The sequence below is a fragment of the Astatotilapia calliptera genome, chromosome 3 (genome assembly GCF_964374335.1).
Source record: "Astatotilapia calliptera chromosome 3, fAstCal68.1, whole genome shotgun sequence".
In the NCBI taxonomy this organism is placed as follows: domain Eukaryota; kingdom Metazoa; phylum Chordata; class Actinopteri; order Cichliformes; family Cichlidae; genus Astatotilapia; species Astatotilapia calliptera.
In genome coordinates, this window is record NC_137424.1 from 9,278,729 (window position 1) to 9,284,651 (window position 5,923).

Consider the following 5,923-nt stretch of genomic DNA (forward strand, 5'->3'; position numbering starts at 1 on the left):
AAGAGACACTGCAGAGATGATGCAAAATATTGTGTTTTGTTCTCAGCTGTCAAAAAGTGTAACACACGTGTTCCAGCACAGCCTTTGTGTACTTTCACTTCTCCATACTGTCCATTGGAAATCCTGTTTGTTACTTTTTGATTTCAGTCCATGTGTCCAAAGCAAACTTCTGTCCCACACTTTCTCTGCTGACTCTTCACCGATGCTCAGATGATCTCAGATGATTTCACCAGAACTCATCAAAATTCGGGCTCCACAGAAACCCAGACGTCACTAAACAAGCGTAACAAGCAAAGTGAAAACTGGTCGTTCAGCTTTATTGACCAAAGATAAGCTCACATGTCACCTCATGACACAGACACTTATTTCCACAGCATGCACGAGGACTGACAATAAGTGTCTATAAAGCCACTTCTATCTGCCACACCTGTGCTTCTGTCATGGTTGCTCTCCTCTCACTCTGTCATTTATCCACAGTCTGCCTCCCTCTGCTCCGTCAGCTGACGTCCTCTCTACACCACCTGCTGTGTTTTATCCTGCAAAAACACATTTAAGAAGCGTTGCACCGAGTAACGGGAGGAACTGCTATAAAATCCATTTAAAGGAGGTGGTGCTGAGTGCTGTGACTGGGGTCCCACCACTGACATCACGGGTGGAGGACATGTTGGAAAACTGCTACAAAGTGCTGTGCAGCCAGCAGAGCTTACAGTCTGTCCTGTGTGTCATACAGGCTCTCACACTTAGTGTTTCTGTGACACATTGAAGAGAAGTTTGTGTTGTTCACAGTTGTGCTTGTACTGAGTGACAGCTGACATGACCTAACAGGAATAATGTGTCTGTGCTGAATGAGAAGTAACACACAATGAAGTCTTGATGCATCTCAATCATCCAGGAAAGTGAGTCTGTTGCTTCTGTTCATCTGGACGCAGCGTTTTGTGGGAGAAACGTGTCGTCATCATCAGGTGACGTCTTCAGTCTCAGCTGCAGGTTTCAGTCTTACAAACAGGACATTTGCATAAAGACTGAAAGCAGCTGCAGGAACGATGGGCTGGGAGCTCCGTTCCTTCATCTTAATTATGCAGATTCTCAGGACCATTGATCAACAACCACTGATCCATGTCCATGAGTCCCATTCACAGAGATGTGGGAATGGCTGCAGTCACAGCATGTAAGATGGAAATAAATGAGAAGTATTTAGCTGAAGTGGATTTGATTTATGTTACTTCTTTTTTAACTTGTAGTTCTACATTGGAAGATTATTGTGATATTGAAATATAAAAATACATTTATATTCTATTATTTCCTCAAAATAAGCGTCACACTCGTGGAAGCCGGTGTAGCCGCCGAAACGCCTGCATTTATGGAGACTTTCAGCCCCAGGTAGGCCAGTTATGGATCTTGGGATCCACATTATGTCAGCAGCTGTTCTCCACCGTGAACTGTGTTCAAACAAACACGCTCACGCCTCACAGACGACAGCTTACAGTCTGTAGAGATAAAGTGACTTCGTACAACCCCGTCTTCAGTCTTGTGGAGATGATCTCGACGCTTTGGTGGATGTTACTAGCTCCTGTGCAGTATTTTGTAAAGACATGATTATACCCCGTAAGCGCGTTAAAATTTACGCTAACAATAATCCATGGCTCACTAAAAGTGTCAAATCCTGTTTAAGGAAAAAGAGACAGGCCTTTAAAGAGGGGCTGTTACTGATTTTCAGACAGCCACCAAGGAAATGAAAATCGAGATCTTGAAAGCAAAACAGACAAAAACCTTCTTGAAAGCAAATTTGCTGCAAAAACTTTTGGGTCTGCCTGGACTTGTATGAAAACCATAGCAGGGTTTCAAAATCCCCAGAGCAGCAGTCAGGTCATTTTAGATGTTTTAATTCAGACAGAGATTTTCAAATGCTTTAAACATGTTTTCTGCTCGTTTTAGTTCTTCTGATTTCAGCGAGGATATTTGGGAACTGAAACAGAAACTGAGAGATACTCAGCACTTTATCATTGAACTCAGCGATGTTAAAAAGGCCTTTCATACAGTCAATGTGAACAAGAGCCAGGTCCTGATAATATTAGTGGCCGCCTAATTAAACCTTGTGCTGATGAACTCAGTCCTATATTTCAGGTTATTTTTAACAAATCCTTGCAAACACAACATGTGCCCTCTCTTTGCAAAGAAGCAGTCGTGGTTCCTGTCCCTAAATCTAAACGACTTCAGGCCTGTTGCCTCACTTCAGTTGTCATGAAAGTCTTTGAAAAAATCATCAGAAATGTGATTATGAAGAGACTGAAGGTCAGCTGGATCCAATGCAGTTTGCATACAGGCCCAACAGAGGAGTGGAGGACGCACTTTGACTTTACTAAATCTGATTCTTAAACATGTAGAGAGTAAAGGGACTTTTGCAAGACTTCTTTTCATTGATTTTTCTTCGGCTTTTAATACAACACAGCCCCATATTTTAATTAAAAGACTTTTAGAACAGTTTGAAATCAGGAAAAACCTGCTGGGCTGGATTTTAGATTTTCTAACTGACAGGTCACAAAGAGTGAGAATAAATGGGGTTCTGTCTGACCCAGTGTTCTCCTCCACAGGTTCTCCTCAAGGCTGCGTCCTATCGCCCTTATTATTCACTCTCTATACAAACATGTGTCAGGGCAGACATGAAAACAGGGTCATTATTAAATATGCAGATGACTCTGTTATTGTCAGCTTACTGAAAGAGGGTGAAACTAACCACGGCCCAGTCATTGATGACTTTGTTCAGTGGTGGGAGGAGTCTTATCTCCAGCTGAACATATCTAAAACAAAAGACATGGTTGTTGATTTTAGGAAACAACAAAATGGGCACGGAGTCACTTTAATTAAAGGTCAGAAAATAGAGCAAGTACAATCATATAAATATCTTGGGACCATAATCAATGAAAAACTGAACTTTGATCAAAATTGCAAATCAGTTTGTAAAAAGGGTCACCAGCACCTTTATTGCCTTAGGAAACTTGTTCATTTCCACATTGACCAAAAAATTGTAACTTTGTTTTATCGTTCTTTTATTGAGTCTGTTTTATCCTTTTGTTTGGTGGCATGGTTCGGTCAGACCTCTGTCACAGAGAAAAACTCTCTGAATCAGATAGTGAGATGGTCCAGTCGTCTGATAGGTGAGCCACAGTCTTGTTTAGCCTCCCTGTACTCTGAGCAGGTACAGAGGATGGCTTTATCAATCCTTAAAAATGGTTCCCATCCTCTAAGGGGTGAATTTCAGCTTCTTCCCTCAGGACGGAGGTTTCTATTTCCGAGATGCAGGACAAAGCGTTATAAAAATAGCTTTGTCCCCGTTGCTGTCACTGAATTAAATAAGAACTGTTTTTGATTCGAAATATTAAAGTATGTGTCACAGTGAGTTTTATATATTTACTAGGTATGTGTATTTTTAAAGGGATGTCAAATGCTGTCATTTTTCTGTAAAGCAAATTTACCTTGCCTTTGGGTATAAATAAAGTTACCTAAATAAAGTTACCTAAATAAAGTTACCTTACCTGCAGACGCTGTGCGCAGAGGTTCAGGAGCAGAAGTCCCGTTGTAAACATATCACGGCAGACCCGACGATGTTTGCATGAACGCGCTTTTTTTAAAAGTCAGGTCAAGGCTCCAAAAGCCCAAAGGCGATATAACAGTTTGTGTTTGCTACATGGATCATTGTAGTTCAGCTTTCCTTTGTTATATTTCTTTAAGAGCTCAAAATGTGTTCATTACATAAATCAAATGTAATTTTCTCTGTAGCACTTCATGGATTTCATAAGCAACACACTGTAGTTGTTCACACAAAGCATAAAGGTAAAAACAATATACACAGTGTTATCTTCATTTTAGATGTCACAAAGTATTTGCGGCTCCCAGTGTTTTCCCGAACCCTGACCCTTTGCGTGGAAACCGGGTCCAAAAGGCTCTTTGGGTGTTAAAGGTTGCTGACCCCTGCACTAGGCCCAACTGACACATATATTTGATTCCAAATACAAAAAATAATGTGTAACCTGCTGGAAGAATGTAGGAGGTTGAGACAGGATCTCAACACTTGGTGTCTGCAACCAAAGACAACAATATGTGGGCCGATCGTGGCTCAAGAGTTGGCAGCTCGTCTTGTAATCGGAAGGTTGCCGGTTTGAGCCCCGGCTTGGACAGTCTCGGTCGTTGTGTCCTTGGGCAAAAAAGCACTTTGGGGTCCTTAGGGACGAGTAAAGCGCTCTACAAATACAGGCCATGTAATGGCAGAAACGTTCTCTAGTGTAAATCCTGACTAGTTCATTAACTACAGATCAGTTTCAGTGAACATTATTCACAGAGGGATCTGAGTTCCTTATACCAGACTCTACAGAAACTGTAACACTGTACAGCTCTGCGACTCAACAATATGACAACAATGTAACACACACTAGAATCATCAAATAAAGCCCCACTAACCACTAGAACTAGAACTAACTAACTAGCACTGGACACTTGCATATTAGAGATTTCTACCACCATAGGAGGCGAGATATCATCCTTGAACCAGAGCATCCAGCCCTCAATTTCGGACATAAAAAGCGACGTGGCCAGGCATGATAACACTTTGACTGAACTGCAGGACTGTGCCTCGAACCACTCTGACACCATCGCCACTCTCCAGGCCACTGTGGAGCGTTTGTCTGCGGAGGTAAAGAAGTTAGATGAGAGATGTGGAGCTCTTGAGGCGCTCCAGGAGGAATAATTTAAGAACTGCAGGAATACCAGAAGGCACAGAGGGACCCAAGATGACTGAGTTGGTTCACACCTGTTGGCGGAGGCGCTATCTCTCGAGGAGAAGCCACTCATCGATCGAGCACATAGAGCGAATCGCCAGCGTCCCAAACAAAGTCATCTTCCTCGGCCCATCATCTTGAGATTGCACTACGACCACATTGGTGAGGAAATTCTGCTGAAAGCTGCAGAGAACAAGAACCTGATGTATAAGGGTTTTTAAAATAAACATCCTCCCAGATTTCCCTCCCTCTGTTGGAAACGCAGAGCCGCATTTGCAAATATGAGAGGAAGACTACGTGGGATGACCGGCGTCAGGTACAGACTGCTATACCCTGCAAAGCTGTTAGTGACATGAACTTGACATAAGAAAACGAATTTATCCCTTTTTGATTCTGTGTATCTGGCGCTCATCCAGTGAGTTCACACTTGGCAGAAACAGACTGAATTTGTCTGGAGAACTTTGGCTTCAGCCAAGTTAGATAAACACACTGTGTCTCTGTCAAAACAGCAGTGTAGTTGTGGCACCCCTGTGAGGGAATGACCACATGAATATTATTTTGTGTAAAACACTCATGTAACGGGACATTTTTCATTGCTATATGTATTTATTTTCAGTTTCTTTAAGAGGATAGAAAATCCATGTAACAGGGATTCATTTTATGTTAGAAAGCAGTGAGGGCGGAACTTTGGTGCTTGCTCCGGGGTTTCGGGGAGCAGTAAGTGGAGCCCACCTTCCGCTGCTTCCTCAGACACGTTCTGGAGGAAAGCAGAGACGCATCGTGTCTTCCTTACTCTGCTCTTCACCTGCTTTTACAGGTCGGTACACGGTGCTCGCACCGAAAATGTTGTTTATTGTCACCATGGTTACCCACGTTAATGTGAATGGGAGAGTTAAGGCGGTCCGCCAAAGTTATTTATATGTAAACACGGGAGAAAACCAGAGGAGTGTCCCGCGCGACCGCACCGCGAGCCCGCTCGTTAGGTGGAGCGCTCGTGAAGCAGAGTCAGTGCGCTCCTATGCTCTGTGCAAACGTGTTGTAATGCTCCAATCAAATCAGTTCTGTGAGATGTGAATGTTAATAGTTCTGTTAAAGTGACTGAGTAGATTAGCTAGTGTAACACAAGCACTCTGAGCAACTCTGTGTAGCTA

General features: G+C 42.8%; 1 protein-coding gene across 1 annotated transcript in view; it reads left to right on the forward strand.

The window, feature by feature from the left end:
- The first annotated feature begins 5,185 nt into the window (after nucleotides 1-5,185).
- LOC145424362 (uncharacterized) overlaps nucleotides 5,186-5,923 on the forward strand; it is a 24,434-nt gene continuing 23,696 nt past the window's right edge. Inside the window, exon 1 of the mRNA XM_080297604.1 lies at nucleotides 5,186-5,923. This exon is cut by the window's right edge and continues 435 nt beyond it. The gene's annotated coding sequence lies outside the window, so the exon portion shown is untranslated.